Source organism: Oryctolagus cuniculus, chromosome 14 (assembly GCF_964237555.1).
Source record: "Oryctolagus cuniculus chromosome 14, mOryCun1.1, whole genome shotgun sequence".
In the NCBI taxonomy this organism is placed as follows: Eukaryota; Metazoa; Chordata; class Mammalia; order Lagomorpha; family Leporidae; genus Oryctolagus; species Oryctolagus cuniculus.
The window spans coordinates 75,548,860-75,565,663 of record NC_091445.1 but is presented as its reverse complement, the minus strand read 5'-3'; the positions used below and the strand labels follow the sequence as shown (position 1 = coordinate 75,565,663).

General features: G+C 45.8%; 1 protein-coding gene across 5 annotated transcripts in view; it reads right to left on the bottom strand.

The window, feature by feature from the left end:
- The window catches only part of SNX18 (sorting nexin 18), a 303,319-nt gene that overhangs the window by 39,353 nt on the left and 247,162 nt on the right, over positions 1-16,804 (bottom strand). For all 5 annotated transcript variants that reach the window (XR_011382044.1, XR_011382047.1, XR_011382043.1 and 2 more), the window contains one exon: positions 12,729-12,808. The gene's annotated coding sequence lies outside the window, so the exon portion shown is untranslated. The remainder of the gene's footprint in view (positions 1-12,728; positions 12,809-16,804) is intronic.

The following is a 16,804-nucleotide window of genomic DNA, read 5'->3' as shown; positions in this document are numbered from 1 at the left end:
TAGCCAGTCAACCTTCAAGACTTGGAGCAAGGGGCTGGGGGATGAAAGCCTTCCATCTTGCCATCCTCCCAGCTTCTGCTCTCCTCCCGGGGGCTTCCATTGACTGAACCTGACCAGCAGCCAGGAGCTGAGTTGCTCTTGATTCATAGAAGAGCAGCTTTCTAGGGTAAACAGGAGGATGGGAGGTGGACAGTGGATCAGGAAGGTGCACAAGACAGACAGCTGGTCTGGGCTGAGGCAGACTCAAGAGTCACTTTGCTAATTGAATCACCATGTTACCTTCTCATTTTCTTTTTGGAGCTGTCCTAAAGCTATTGTTATGCCACAGATGGAGGAGCAGCTTAGCGTTCTGCAAACTGTGAGGGGCCTATATTTTGGCCTGCATCTTCTACATACTACAGTAGTAAAAGACTTGAGCCTTGTCTCTTGCTGTTCTTGGGTTTCCTCCCAGCTCTGGAAGCCAGAAGTCCATCTTGTGACCCTTTCATTCTGACCCCTGGTGGCCCTGCTTCTAGAGAGAGGATTTGTGCTGACCAACTCCCCCTGAGGAGCACAGGAAAGCCCCCATTAATTTTTGTGCAATGGAAAAAGCAGCCTCAAGTTGCTTTGTGAGTAAGCGAGGTTTGCGTTCTTCCTGGAAAGAGTTCTCTGAGGCTGCTATTGCCACAGTCAATTGAAAACTGGGAAGCTGTTTTCAGAAATTCTGTGCTATGCTTTGGAATGTAATTGAAAACAACTGTTCTGCTTCTACTGCAACATGCAGGGAGCTGGAACCAGCATTGGCAGCTGAGCCAGGAGCGGGTGGGAGAGGAATGGTTTGGGCAAGGGGAGGAGAAGATAGTGGTTGGGCTGGGGTAGGGGGGAAACAGGGTTTGTAGGTTAGACGAAAGGAAAGCAGCTTGAAGTTTCCACGTGGAAGAAATTTCCATCTGACTTTCTCCGATGGCAAAATAGGTTGTGGACTAGAAAACCTAGGTGGCTTTCGGAGGGACAACACTGCCTCAACTCCAAACAGTGACAGGGCTGGTACAGAGCAGTGTGGGAACGCTGGTCTCCTAAGAGCAGGCCAACTAGAGGCAGACATTGTCACGCCTATTTGTTTTAAGGTTTATGTATGCTAATTAAAAGACAGAGTGACCAGAGCAGGGGTAGAGAGAGAGAGTGAGATCTTCCATCCACCGGTTCACGCTCCAAATGGCCACAACGGTCAGGGCTGGGCCAAGCCAAAGCCAGGAGCCTGGAACTCCATTTGGGTCTTCCCAGTGGGTGACAGCATCCCAGGTACTTGGACCATCTGCTGCTGCCTTCCCAGGCACATGAATGGGGAGCTGGAGAGGAAGAATAGCCAGGACTCAAACTGGTGCTCTGATCTGGGATGCTGGTGTCCAACATGGCAGCTTCACTTGCTGCACCACAATGCCAGCCCCAGCAAGCCTGTTTGAAAGAGGACATAGGGGAGGTCACCTCCCAGAGCTGCAAGGAACACGCTCTGAATTTTCAGAAGGAACATCCCCATAACTTTCTCATCTCCAGGCTCACTTTGGCAAGAAAGAAAGACTTCTCATCTCAACATCCCCTTTGCCTTTGGTCCCCTGCACACCCATTTGCTCCAGCCTCAGACTTTCTTCATGAATCATAATTTTATTCCTAGGCAAACAGCCCAGACCCGGCGCAGATGCTGGCGAGTCTGTGCCAGCCAGGCTGGCAGTGGGGCTGCGTCTCTGCCTGAGCAAGACAGCTCCTCGCCCTGCAGGCACAGGGGCTGAGGATCCTTCTGGTAGGTCCCACATTCAGCGTCCAGGCCCCTGAAGGACACAGGGAATGTGGGGGCTAATTTCAGCAGATAGGACTCTGAAGTGCCCTTCCTTGTAAGACAGAGGACATTCTCCCCCTTGTCTTGGCGAGAGAGCAGAGAGAAATATGAAAGAGGAAGTTTTAGGTACAATGACAACAGTTTCTTCCTAGAGGTTTTTGTGGTTGTAGCATTGCAGATGAAGGTGGACTGCTGTAAATGCCTTCAGCCACGGCATTTTGGCTGGAAACCTGGGCCTCTAAGGATTGAAGAGACTGGGCCATGGACGGGGGCATGTCCCCCACCCTGGGCTCCGGTAAGACTCCACAGTCCCAGTGAATCCCCAAATGTGAACATTCCTGTTCTTGTGGGGCTTAGGAAAGGCACAGAATACTGAATGCTTAGAACAGTGCCAGGCATTTAGTAAGCACTGCATTAGGGCTTCACATGTGCAAACGTTCTGCGACATACTGCTATGTTGTCCCTCACTTTCCTCCCTTGTAAAATCCAGATTAACAGGCTAGGCAACTTGGTCAAGGTCACCCCTAGGAAGCACGCAGGAGTATTGTGAGGTGCTGCTCAGATCCCCTTTCTGGGATGAAGGGTTTACGCCTCCAGCTGCTGAGAGTGTGGCTGGCAGACAGAGCAGGGCTGGCAGCCCTCTGTGGGCATGGCCTTGGCTGAAGAGAGTCACTGAGCCCAGGCTGTGCTGGCTTCCCAGGGCAGCCCACGTCCAGTGACCGACCGCCCCAGCGCTGTCTTCCCATCTCAGGAGGATTCTGAAGGGTCCATCTCACCATCAGCGTCCTCAAGGACTGGGCTCAGGCCTTCGCGCTGCATCTCAGCTCTGCTTCTCCCCCTGCCCCGGGCGGCTTCTTTCCATTCTCCAGCTGACCCCGGGAGCACTCCCCAGTGGGTCCTGCCCGCTAAACCTCCACCTAGAGCCTGCTTCCCAGGAGCCCAACCACAGCAAAGCTTGAGCTGCCATTTGGGTGTGAACCTCCTGGCGCTACAGTCCAGGCTCTCAACCAATGCATTCTACCTACAATCAAGAGAGGGGTAATTATTCAAGCTGGAAGGAACCTTAGATGTCAGGTAGTATAACCTACTGTTAGTGCCTAAGAATCGAAACACTGCTTAAAGAGACAGCGTCTTGCTCATAGGAAACACTCGGTGTTTGCTAATTGAATGGGGAAGCATGTATGTGAGTGAGGCTGGGAACTCACGAGGCTCCCTCTGTAGCCACATCTATTCTCATACTATGAGGGGTTTGCTGCTGCTGAGCTTCTCTCTGATTTCCCAAAGAGCATTTAACAATAGCAGCACGGCGGAAGTGACGAAGTGATGTTCCGGGGCGGACCCTAGAAGAGGGGCGGAGGCCGTCGATGCATTGTCCACTGGGAATCCTTGGGGAAGCGCTGAGAGTTCATTTATGTGCCATCTTCACATACCTTCCTATGGAACCATGTATGGAACCATGTCGACCTGAAAAACACGTTGCGGCTCATGCAGCTCCGCTTGGTCTTCTGCTGAATGTAGAGGAGCAGGAGGTTCCCAGGGCGATCGGCGACAGAAGTGCCTCTGGCCCCTGTGCCTGGGCAGGCTGCCACTCGCAGGCTCTCTCTGCTACTCTCTAGTCTATTTGCGGAGTTCACGGAACTCTTCTCCTGTTATGAATGGGCCACCGTGCTTGTCCTGCATGCCCCCTAATCCTTCCCAGCTTTCTCCTTTGCATTTCAGCTAGAATCCTATGACCATCCTGCCCGGGGACTGTGAGTGGAAATGGAGCACGTGCGTCTTCCAGGTAAGAAGTTCTGATTCCCGTTCCTCCTCCATCCTGCATGTGCCCTGCAGTGGAGACCTTGTAGTGTGGGTGGAGCAGGTGGCAAAGCTACAAGATAGAAGAAGGTCTTCCAGCTCCTGTGAGACTTTAAGTGGACAGGAAATAAGTCACTGATCTCTTGAGCCAGAGAGACTGCAGGAGAGTGACCGACAAGACAGCAGATAGTCACTGCCCAACCATATCAATAGACTTCTACCTCTGAGCCAGCTTGCCTAAATAGCACGAAGTGATCACGGTTAGGCAGTGGCAGCCCACTGGTTTGGAAAAGGCCACAGGAATGCGACACTCCTCTCTTGGACACCTGGTACTCTACACAGAGGCGGAAGAGCTGAGAGAAGGCAGGAGTTCAAGGCAGAGGCACGAATGATGGCTGCCGGTGGAGGGTACCTGGCCACTCTTGAGGTTTCCGCGGACGTGGAGAAGACTGGATCAGGCAGCTCTCATGTGCTCTATGCCCACTGTCTTTCTATAGCTAACAGGGGTTGTGGCTGCCTTCCCTTTTCAGCCTGAGCCCAGCTGCATCCCCTCTGGCAAGTGCAATGGGAACTGAGAGGAGGAACTGAGCCAACACCACTTCTCTGTGAAACCTCTGCTCCAGATCCCACTCCAAGCCCCACCTGCAGTGGGCCCATCAGGCCCTGTCTGAACTGCGAACCCACAACTCTTTCCCCCACGGGTACAGCTGTGGCTCCAGGCAGGGCTATAAGAGCAGACCGAGTAAGGGCTATTCTTGTTTTGTGGCTATCACCTGGCTGCTTTTGTCCTTGGGGCCTCAAATGAATATGTAATGGCTGGCCCCACTGTTGAATTGTGGCCCAGTGATCTTGTTTTCTGTGCATGGCTTGGCACCGAGCCTGTGGTCCCACAGGCTGGCCTCCGCCTTTTGCTCCTGGCATCTGATATCAGAGAGATTCCCCGGGGATGGTCACTGGCACCCACCCTGCGTGTCATACCCATACCTCATGTAGCTTCAGAAAAGGCAGATGTTTCAGGTCATGGTTAGTGGCTTGATTGCATGCACACTGTCTTGCTTCAGAGGACAGGATATGAGACAGCTAGAGGGTTATTCCATGGTTGTTGGTGGAATAGATAATGTGAGAAATTCCGATTGCAGGCTGGCTGATCTCTTCCATTTTCACAAGTAACAACACAACATGGTCTCCACTGCCTTCTCGGAGATGTCATAACAGGTAATGAGGTTAGCAAATCCAGTAAAAGCCCAGCTTTTCACCTGGTACACAAAGGCAGTACTGGGGCAAAATCTTTGTTTTCCTGCTCTAAATATCTAACAGTAAAAAATTTAATCTTAATTTTTAATTAGTTTTCAACAGGTTCGATGTGCTTTTTAGACTCAGTTCTAAGAACACAATGATATTCCATCTTCCCTCCCTTCCCCAGCAGTAGAATACAACGTATAAGTTATTTCCAAGCCCTGGATCTCTCTAACAGTTACGTTCACAGTTTGACGTACAGCCTGCTAAGTTTCATGCTTACATATGGCCACATACTGTAAAAAACATAATATATATTGTTCTATAATTTTCATTTTATTTAATTTTGAGGTATTAGACCATTTTCCATGTCAACAGGACATACTTCATCTTTTATAAAAAAAAAAAAAAAACCTACACTGCGTTTAAGGATGAAGGTGACCCATGCTTTTACTTCTTGCTTTTTTAAACAATACCTTATTTAGTAACCAACCCATAAAGATAGTGAAAATACTTACACTGAGACCTGGTGTACAGTCCAGTCTCTGTTTTTCCAGACTCGCATAAGCAAAGATATAAATTTTGGAGCCAGCCTTTCTTATGTTTTGAGAATGAAGGATTGGTAAGTTTGAACAACCAGGAGGATTTTTCATCATAACCAAAGCCATTTTATAATGTAAAAATTCCTTTTTTTTCTATTTTAAGTAAAGAAAGTCCATTCTTGAGAATATGATGTTCAACAACTAAAACACTCTTGGGATTTGTTACCTATCTGTGATTAATGCTGACTCCCCCTTTTGTTATCATCTAATACCAGCAGGGGCCATGATTTACTTCTTAATGCTCCACTGATAGACATTAGATTATTTGCTCTTGCTTTTTATTATGAATAGTGTGACAGTGAGCATCTTTATACAGTACATCTCTGCACATCTGTCCTATAATTTATCTAGGACAAACCACTAGAATTAGAAATGTTAGCTCAAAGCACATTTATGGTACAAATGTCAAAGTGTGAATGATTACTTTCTAGAAGTGTCGCAAGAATTTATATTCTTACCAATGGTATGAGAGTGCCTTTTGGCACAGCCTCACCAGCTCTGATTATCACCAGCCCTATTATTGAAACAGGAGGATTACCAACTTGTCTTTCAAATTTTGTGTTTCTTTGTTACTGAATCTGAACAACATCTTTTCAGATACTAATAGTTGTATTGTATCTGCCTACTGATTGTTTACTTTTTGTCCATTTTTCTTTCATTTATATTTTCTAATTGATTCATAAAATTTTATGTGCTATAAATATGAATCCTTTGTGATAGAAGCTGAAAATATTTTATGATACTTTTCATCAGTCTTTCATTATTTAAAGAACTGTAAGCTTTTGTAAAAGCAAAGCCACAAAGTTCATTTTTCCCTTTACTGCTTCTGGTTTTGTGGCATGCTTGGGAAAGACTTCTCTACCTCAAGAGCATAAACTACCAGACATTTTCTTTTGGTATTTTTAAATGTGAAAAGCAAAAGGACCTATGAATGTTAAATCTTTCATCTTGTACAAAAATAAGTTCCCTTAAAATAGATTTAACTTATTTCTTCCTGACAGTCAATTGTTTCAATGCTGCATGTTGAAATAGGAAACATTTCATGATGTTACATATGGAAATATTTCAGATATTTTAAACTTGCACATATGTGCATTTTAATCTAGACCTTACATTCTGTGTCACCCCATCTCTTTTTCTGTATGCTTGTCCAATCTAAGGGGTTTTGATTACTTTAAATGAGGTTTGAGTATCTGCAATGACATGTTGTCACTCAGTAATCTTCCCATGCACTTGTTTTTCAAAAGTTAGAATCAATGTAGTTTCTCAGGGCCAGCATTGCGACATAACAGGTTGGGCCACCACCTATGATGCCAGCATCCCACATTGGTGCTGGTTCAAGTCCCAGTCGCTCCACTTCTGATCCAGCTCTCTGCTGTGGCCTGGAAAAGCAATAGAGAATGGCCCAAGTCCTTAGGCCCCTGTGCTCATGTGAGAGACCCGGAGGAAGCCCTGGTTCCTGGCTTCTGACTGGCACTGCTCTGGCTGTTTGCGGCCAACTAGGGAGTGAAACAGTGGATGGAAGACCTCTCTCTCTTTCTCTGCCTCTCCCTCTCTCTCTGTGTGTGACTCTTACTTTCAAATAAATCTTTAAAAAAAAAACTTCTGAGAAAAATTTAGAAAATGTATAGATTATGCTATACAGTGCATAAATATTATGTTGATATGTACCTTTTTCTGATGTAATGTTCAAACACTAAAGCTATTTATATACAAGTATGTGCGTTTATTTGGTAAAAGTTCCTTATCAACATCAGCAAATTTCCTCCTCTCTCTGTTTTAAATTTGCATGTGCATGTCTATTCTATGCCTTATCAAAAATGAATGTGTTCATTGTCTACCTTTTGATGAGTGCTGCTTGGCGGGCCTCATGACACAGTAGTTGATTTCTCCCCACGTGAGTAACCCAAGAGAAAGTGAAACTATGATGTCTGTTCTGGCCTGCTCTCAGACGTCACACGCTAGCCTTTCTGGCATATTCTGCTGGTCACATAGACAAACAGTGGGGGAGGTAACTACACAAGCTTGTGAATCTCAGGAGGGATTATTGAGGGACCATCATGGAAGCTGCCTACCACACCCCAATTTCTCTTCTCTCAAATACTGCTCTTGCTACTCAGAAAAATATAGTCAGTGAGGCTGTGAGAGCTGAATCTTTACAGATGAGCTGGTTTCCAGCCTTCATCTGCAGCGTGGCCTTGGGGTGATTCTGTATATACACAGACACACAGACACACAGACACACACACACACACACACACACTCCTCATGACCAGAGGCAGATTTCTATGTGATGAGTACAGGGTGTTGTTTTGTTTGTGAAGACTTTGACCCAAATGCTTTGCAATGACCTGCTCAGGAGTTACTTGGAAATATGGTGTGGAGAGGGCAAAGTCTGGTGGGTGAGGGTTTCCCTTCAGATTCTCCTCTGCTGCGGTGTTGTCTCTTTAAAAGGAACACAGCGTTCAACATCAAACTGGGAACTCCTTCAGGAATGTATTAATTCAGGTCAGGTATGTACAACGCTGGCTCATTTTGCGAAATTTCCCTGTGGACATTTCCATTTGGAACACAGATGGCGAGAGGAGAAGCACTCAGTCCGTGGGGCTGGGCCAAGCGTCCTGTTCTTTTACGTGAGCTTCTTTCTGCTCTCCTTAGAGAATCTCGCAGCATAAAAAACTCTGTGATGTGATGTTGACAGTTGAGTTAGCCCTTCCTTCTTCCCATGCCCTGTGTTCTTCGTGTGTATTTTACCTGAAAACAACTCCCCTGAGAGGGTGTCTATATAGGTTTCCCGAAAAGATTTTTTTTTTTAACTAGGCCAACCAGTTTTTATTTATTTACTTTTAATGGGACAGAGAACATTCACTTTCTTAAAATTTTTCAATCAGAAACATTTTTTTACATGCCTTCTTTCTATTCTGAATTCCAGTAACTCCTTCTGGATTTTCTCCACCTTTTGTCTACATCCTGAAAAACTTCTCTGGATTACCTTTTCTGTTGTGGACAGAGCCTCTTTTATCTTGTTTATCACATCTGGAAGTTTCTTTATCCTAATCAGTGTCTCTTTTTTTTTATCTTGCCCACTTTGCTTCCACACTCACTTTTTCAACCTTTTAGACACTGTACCCACACATTAACCAGAAACAGGAGCACAGAGAAAAATCTGTGAGAGCGAGACTCAAGGAAAAGCTGAAAAGCTACTGGGTAAGGAGAATTAAGATGCAGGTGAAATTTTCAGATTTTACTAAAAGTTTCCCAGTTATGTACAAAAGCCTTGTCCAGCTTAGATAATTTGATTTTTTAACCTTTGTTTGCTTGTTTGTTTGGCTCAAAACAATTTATTTGAGTTAAATCTTCTAAGTATTGCAGACTTTAAACAATAAATCATAAATCATTTTGTTGATGACATATGCAGAGTCTAGGTTCTCATATACTGGAGCTCTCCTTTAACCCTAATCCTCCTCTCTCCTTACTGTACCCCAGGGGTGGGAGAGGGTGCTCCTTAGCACTCCCAGAAATCTGCCGGATGTAGTTTAATCATCACTGGGCAAGATAAGTTCTGAGTTCTCTTCCTTGTTCTAAAATTCTGTGCGGCCAGAATTTCCCGGATCTTCAGCCGTCTAAATCATATCCATCTCTTGTGGACCTAAGTGTGCCAGCTCCTTCTGCAATTCCTATGTTGAAGCCACAACTTCCCACATGATAATATTTAGAGATGGGGTCTTTGGGAGGTAATTAGGGCTCAATGAGGTCATGGGGATGCTTTTCAGAAGGGGCATCAGAGCACTCTCACTCTTTCTTTCTTCCAAGTGAGGACCCAACAGCAGGTGGCCGACTGCAAGCCATGAAGACAGCCCTCAGTAGAAGCTGACCATACTGGCTTCCTGATCTTCAACTAATCACTACAAGAAAAGAAATTTCAGTAGTTCCAGCCACTAAATCTATGATATTTTGTTAAGGTAGCCTGAGTTGACTAAAAACATCATCTTCCAAAGCCCAGTTCCTCCAGTTCACACCTCTGATCACACACGAATATGCAGGTCGAGTATCCCTTGTGTGAAATGCTTGAGCCTGGAAGCATTTTGAACTTTGGATTTTGGAATTTTTGTAGCTGCATAATGAGATATCTTCCGGATAGGACCCAAGTTTAAACAGGAAATTCATTTTTGTTGCATGTATACCATATACACATAGTCTGAAGGTAATTTTATACAATATTTTGCATGCAATCCATCATATGCTACTGCAATGGGGTTTTCTTTCTTATAAAGATTTAGGTTACTTATTTGAAAGAGTTACAGAGAGAGGTAGAGACAGAGAGAGAGTCTTCCATCTGCTGGTTCACTTCCCAGATGGCTACAACAGCTGGAGCTGAGCCAATCTGAAGCCAGGAGCCAGGAGCTTCCTCCTGGTCTCCCACATGGGTGCAGAGGCCCAAGCACCTGGGCCATGCTCCACTGCCTTCCCAGGCCATAGCAGAGAGCTGGATCGGAAGAGGAGCAGCCGGGACTAGAACCAGTGGCCATATGGGATGCCGGTGCTTCAGGCCAGGGCTTTAACCTGCTGCGCCACAGCACCGGCCCCTGCAGTGGAGTTTTTTACCTGCATCATCATATCCCTGTTCAAGGTGTTTCAGAGTTTTGACCATTTTGGATTCTGAGTTTTTGGCTTAGGGTGCTGACCCTGTTTTAATGTCACCCTCCTCTGTACTTTTGGCTTCATTTCCCCCATCACTTAAACTGCCCTTCCCACCTTTCTTGGCCCTGAAAAAAGTATAGAACTTTCAAGTAACAGGCTGTCTTCCAGTTTGCCTGAAGCATTGGACTAGAGAGGGGTAATGGTGTAGAACATTGTGTCCAGGTGATAGAAGGGAATGATAACATGAGGTAGCCACTGGGGTCTGCAGTGAGACATAGCAGTGGATGCCCAGGTCAACCAACTTATCTGCAAAATGATTTCACAGTCCTATTCCAGCTCCAGCATTCCTGACATCTATGCTGGGATTTGTTTCTGGCCCTGCAGTGCAAACAGGGTGAACTGAAGCAAGGGGGACTAGAGGCGGGGATGGAAGGTCAGATTCTTCAGTCTGCGAGCTTCATAAAGTCGTAAAAAGTGATAAAAATTGATAGTCACCCAAACAAATCTCTAGATTTGTCCCATTGGGTCTTCCTTGTCTCCACAGACCTGGGGAAGCTGCAAGCATCTGGCATGTATTCAGCAAACAGTGCTTTTGAACTCTGGGCTTCTGGAATCTTCCTCACAATCTCCATTCCTCCATGGCTGAGCATTTTTAAGTGTTTGTCCAGCATCTTTCACTTTCTTCAAAGCATTTCAGCATCTACCATATCATCCTCTATCTACAGCAACTTGTCAATGAAACAGAAACTATCATCTGCATTTTATAAGTGAGGAAATTGAGTACCTAACATGTAAAATGACTTGCTTCGATTAGATGAAATAACTAAAATTAGTGGCAAAATTATAACAGAAAAGTTATGAACTGAAAAGCCCATGAGAGTATTATAGGCATGGAAAGCCAAAACACTCTGGCAAAAAACAAACAAACAAACAAACAAAAAAAAACGAAAACCAAACACCTAAATGAAAGATCTCCAAGAGTGAGATCCCAGTGGAAAGAACAGGTCATCAAAGAAGGAGGTGCCTTTCTCTGAAGGGAGGAGAGAACTTCCACTTTGACTACGACCTTGTCTAAACAAGATCGGAGTCGGTGAACTCAAAAGGCTTCCATAGCCTTGGCAACTCATGACAAGAGCCTAGGGTGATTATTGATGCCATAAACAAGAGTGTCAATTTGTTAAGTCAACAACAGGAGTCACTGTGCACTTACTCCTCATGTAGGATCTCTGTCCTTAATGTGCTGTACATTGTGATTTAATGCTATAACTAGTACTCAAACAGTATTTTTCACTTTGTGTTTCTATGTGGGTGCAAACTGTTGAAATCTTTACTTAATGTATGCTAAACTGATCTTCTGTATATAAAGAGAATTGAAAATGAATCTTGATGTGAATGGAAGGGGGCAGGGAGAGGGAAAGGGGAGGGTTGCGGATGGGAGGGAAGTTATGGGGGGGGAGCCATTGTACTCCATAAGCTGTACTTTGGAAATTTATATTCATTAAATAAAAGTTAAAAAAAAAAAAACTAAGAGACCAGGATAACAAATGTATTAATCATTCTGCTGATGGGATTGTGTGGGAATGGCTCCTTGTTGCCTTCATGCGCACTGCCAACTTAGATTCACATTATCCCAGGGAAGGTAATCTATTTGCTATGAAAAATCTGGAAAACTCAAAAGTAAATGTCTCTGACCTATTAATCTTCGCTTCTCAAGATGTGGATTTTAGTAGAGGGAGCTGGAATTTTGGAAGGCCTAGGAATTGACAGAATTAGAACCAAGTTGGTTTTTGAAACTGGTTGGAAGTAACCAGGCCAAGAAAATATGGTAACCAGATTTTGCACATCCCAAATACCTTCCTACTTAAGAAAGAGAAACTTTCAAAATCAGCCCCGAGCAAAGATGGAAATAAAGGTCGTATGCCAAAATTGTAGTCACCACCAAGTCTGGTCCGTTGTCTCAAAGCCTGCCCTGCAGTGCGCCGGAGTGTTTCTCCGATCCCAGCCCCTTCCCGTGCCACAGTTCCTCTCTCACAGCCAGAACTCCAGCACCTCAGAGAAGTCCCCAGACTGAGAAGCAGGAAGGTAGGATGGAGTAGGAGGGGGCTCTGTGAGTACCCAACGAGGGCATGGAATCTGCCCCAAGCTCAAATGCACCACTGACATCAAACCCTTGCCTGGTTCTATGCACACTGGGCCAAGGGCACAGAAAACTCCCTTTTGCAGCTGTGCAAACTGTCCTGCAGAACTGCAGCACGCCCACGGCCCCCTGCAGTCATCCTAAACCCACAGCTTCACTGGCCTTATTCAGAGGGTAATAAAAAACTGTTTATTCCCTACTTGGCTCTTTTTCCGTCAAACCTTAAAATGAAGGCTGGAGTTTGAATGAACGCTCTTCCAGTTCCTGCTCTGGAGTTGCCATGCTTGCCCCGCCCTAGGCTGGCCAGAGCAGAAGCGGCTGGCTCAGGGCTTTTCTGCCAGTCTTGGAAAATTGGCTGTGGGGCTGCTTCTGTCTGAGCCGCCTCTGCTTCAGACTTTGACATGCCTCTTCGCCCTTCTTAACGGAACGTGGAACGTTAGGGATCAGTCTGAAGGCTCACTCTGGGGAGGCAAGAGAGAGGGAGAATGTTAACCAGACTCACCCCTGGTCTTAAGAGAGCTCGTCGTCCTCACTGGCTGGGTAATATCCAGACTTCCCAGAGCTCCATATCCACACCTGCTCCTGTGGGAGAGAGGGAGAGCATTGTTCTTGGTTGGAATAAATGGTGCCATCTGCTCCCTTCATTGGAAGCCAAGTAGAGGGGTGGGAAATCTCTTCGAAGTCCTCTATACTGCGTTCCTAAGAGTTTGATATCAAGAATGGTGTTGGAAATGTGAGCGGAGGAGAATGTGCAAATCCCAGTGGTTCTTGGGTAGTGCTGAATCACCAGTCATGTTTCCTAGAAATACAAATGCCATGCATCAAAGACAAGTGTTCTGATTCTGCAGAAAGAGGCCACCGCAACTTAGCTTTGTGAAATTTACTTTTGTTTTTCATTTATTTATTTGAGAGGGAGAGAGGGAAATGGGGAGAGGAAGAGAGAGAATGCTCCCATCCACTGGTTGACTCCATAAAAGCTCACAATAGCGTGGGCTGGGTGGGAAGGAAGGTGAAACTCAATTTGAGTTTCCCATGTGAGAGTCCAGTTACTTGAGCCATCAGGCCATCACTGCTGTCTCCCAAGGTCTGTATTAGTAGGATGTTGGAGTCAGGAACTGGAGCTGGGTATCAATTCCAAATCCAATGTGGGAAACAGGTGTCTTAACCACTATGTCAAATGCCCACCCCAGATTTGTACAGTTTTGAACGTTCTACAGTGATTCTCATGCAGGTGGTCCATGTGCTTTCTGGTTTTCTCAGCTGGGATATGTGTCAGAACCACCCCTGAGGGAGGAACTCTAAAATCATTAAAAGAAGGAACTTTCTTTTAATTGGTGACCTGCAGCACGCACCTCAAGATATGGCCAGTTTAAAAAGACTGGAGGATATGGAACCAGGAAGTAGCGCAGTATACTAGAAAACACACCTCATTTGTAGAAAAATGGCATAGAGCTGTTATTTCCAGGAAAACTACCCTGGTCTATAGCACTAGTGAATAAAAGCAGTTGTACACCAGCTGCCGAGATGATACCCATCTGGGGTGAGAGAGAAGAGGAAGCCTCAGCCCAAGAAGTTGGGTAGACGGGTAGATGGGCCAACGATCAGGGATGGATATAGACTAGCACAACTCACTCAAGGGAAGGAACACAGGCAGGAAGTGCCATCACTATTTTGAGCGCTAATCCGGAATGGTATTATCCACACTTGAATGTGCTCTAGTTGCTAAGACTTGGTTTAGGCACTGAGTAGATCTGCGCCAGCCACTGTGCCGAAGCGGGAGGCACAGCAACGTGCCAACAAACTCTCTTCTGATCTCATTTTGACCTCATCTTAGTTCTGCATTTAGACTCTTTCCATGTGGTAGGAAAATTGCCCCCTACAGGGTCTGCATTATCAGGAAGCTGGAACTAGGAGCTGAAACCAGGGATTAAACCCAGGTACTCCCATAGGGAACATGGGCCACCTAACCAGTGTAGCAACTATTAGGCCAAATGCCTGTCCTTGGTGAGTTTTTTGTCTATTTAAATAGTAGGCTTTTTAAAAATGTGTGTGTGGTAACATTCACATAACATAAAATTTACCACTTTAACCAATGTTACACATATATTTTAGTGGCATTGAGAAAATGTATACTGTATGTAGTTATCATTACTGTCCACCTCTAGAACTCTTCATTTTTTGTAAAACTGAGATTCTGTACTCATTAAACAATAACTCTCCATGCCCTCCTCCTTCCAGCCCCTGGTGACTGCCATTCTACTTTTAGCTTCCGTGAATTTGACTCCTCTAAGCACCTCACATCAATGGAATCATACAATATTTGTCCTTTTGTGATTGGTTTATATCACTTAGTTATAAGGTCTTCAAGGTCCATCCATCTTATAGCAGGGATCAGACTGTCCTTCTTTACAGAAGCTGAATAATATTTTTTTAAGATTTATTTATTTATTTGAAAGTCACCGTTACACAGAGAGAGGTAGAAACAGAGAGAGAGGTCTTCCATCCGTTGGTTCACTCCCCAGGTGGCCACAACGGCCGGAGCTGTGCCAATCTGAAGCCAGGAGCCAGGAGCTTCTTCTAGGTCTCTCACGTGGGTGCAGGGGCCCAAGGACTTGGGCCATCTTCTACTGCTTTCCCAGGCCATAGCAGAGAGCTGGATCAGAAGTGGAGCAGGTGGGGCTCGAACTGGCGCCCATATGGGATGCCAGCGCTTCAGGCCAGGGCATTAACCTGCTGTGCCACAGCGCCGGCCCTTAATAATATTTCTTTGTCTAGGTATACTATATTTTGGGAATCTTTAAAGAGGGATAGGTTATCTCCTCCAAAAAATAACTATAAGAATATCCTTTGTGGTTTCTATTATCTCTCTCTCTCTTTTTTTTTTTTTTTTTTTTTTTGACAGGCAGAGTGGACAGTGTGAGAGAGAGAGACAGAGAGAAAGGTCTTCCTTTGCCGTTGGTTCACCCTCCAATGGCCACCGCGGCCGGCGCGCTGCGGCCGGCGCACCGTGCTGATCTGATGGCAGGAGCCAGGTACTTGTCCTGGTCTCCCATGGGGTGCAGGGCCCAAGCACTTGGGCCATCCTCCACTGCACTCCCTGGCCACAGCAGAGAGCTGGCCTGGAAGAGGGGCAACCAGGACAGAATCTGGCACCCCGACCAGGACTAGAACCCAGTGTGCTTGTGCCGCAAGGCGGAGGATTAACCTAGTAAGCCGTGGTGCCAGCCTCTATTATCTCTTCAGTATAAACATTTGCTTGATGATTTTTCTTTCTCTGCTTTATCATTATATCTAGCTCCTTTATCCTCTCCCTTTTTCCTCCTCCTTTCTTGTGTTCCTTCTCTCCTGCTCTGTCTCCCCTCTCTGTAATAACATGTGCTACATGCTACTTGTGACATTACCAAACATTTACGTTTCCTACCAAGGTATCAGTTTCTTGAGAGCAGGAACCAAATTCTACTTTATGAGAAGCTCTAAGTCAACTAAATGCCCAGGAGAGCTGAATGTAGCTGAGTGGAGTAATGCATGAAGGAGAAGCTAACAGTGATCTCATCCACAGCTTTCTTAAAGTCGGCTAAGACAAACACAGACCTACATGTCTATCCATGTGTTCATTTCCCATTGCTGACATTACACATTTCCACAAACTTTATGGCTTAGAACAACACACATTTGTCATCTCACAGCTCCGTAGATCACAAGTTCAGTATGGGCCTCACCAGACTACAATCAAATCATCAAGGGGCTATGCTCCTTTCTGGAGGTCCTGGGAGAGAATCCACTTCCTTGCTCATTCAGGCACTGGCAAAATTGAGTTCCATGTTGCCTTAGGACTGAAGTGTCCACTTCCTTGTTGGTAGTCAGCTCCAGTGGACTTTCAATCCAAGAGGCTCCTCTCGGTCCTTGTACACGGCTCTCTACATTAAGAGTCAGCACAGGACATCAAGGGCTTCCCAAGCTGTAGTCTCTCTGGCCCTTCTGTTGCCGTGTCCTCCCTCACAGAAGCCTGGGAAGGGTTGATACTTGTAAGGACATGTATGATGAAATTGTGTCCATCTGAATAAACCATCTCAAGATCAAAAACCTTAATCACAGGCCGGTGCCATGGCTCACTTTGTTAATCCTCCGCCTGCGGTGCCGGCATCCCATATGGGCGCTGGGTTCTAGTCCTGGTTGCTCCTCTTCCAGGTCAGCTCTCTGCTGTGGACCAGGAGTGCAGTGGAGGATGGCCCATGTCCTTGGGCCCTGTACCTGCATGGGAGACCAGGAGAAGCACCTGGCTCCTGGCTTCGGATCAGTGTGGTGCGCCGGCCATGGCGCGCCAGCCGCAGTGGCCATTGGAGGGTGAACCAACGGTAAAGGAAGACCTCTCTCTCTGTCTCTCTCTCTCACTGTCTATAACTCTACCTGTCAAAAAAAAATAAAAATAAAAAATAAAAACCTTAATCACTTCTGCAAAGTTCATTTTGTCATACAGGCTGCAGGGATTGGGGAATGGGACACTCTGGAGGCCATTATTCTGCCTGCCACAAGCTGAGAGCATATTTCCAGACCTTCTTGTTCCAAATGTCCAGCCTT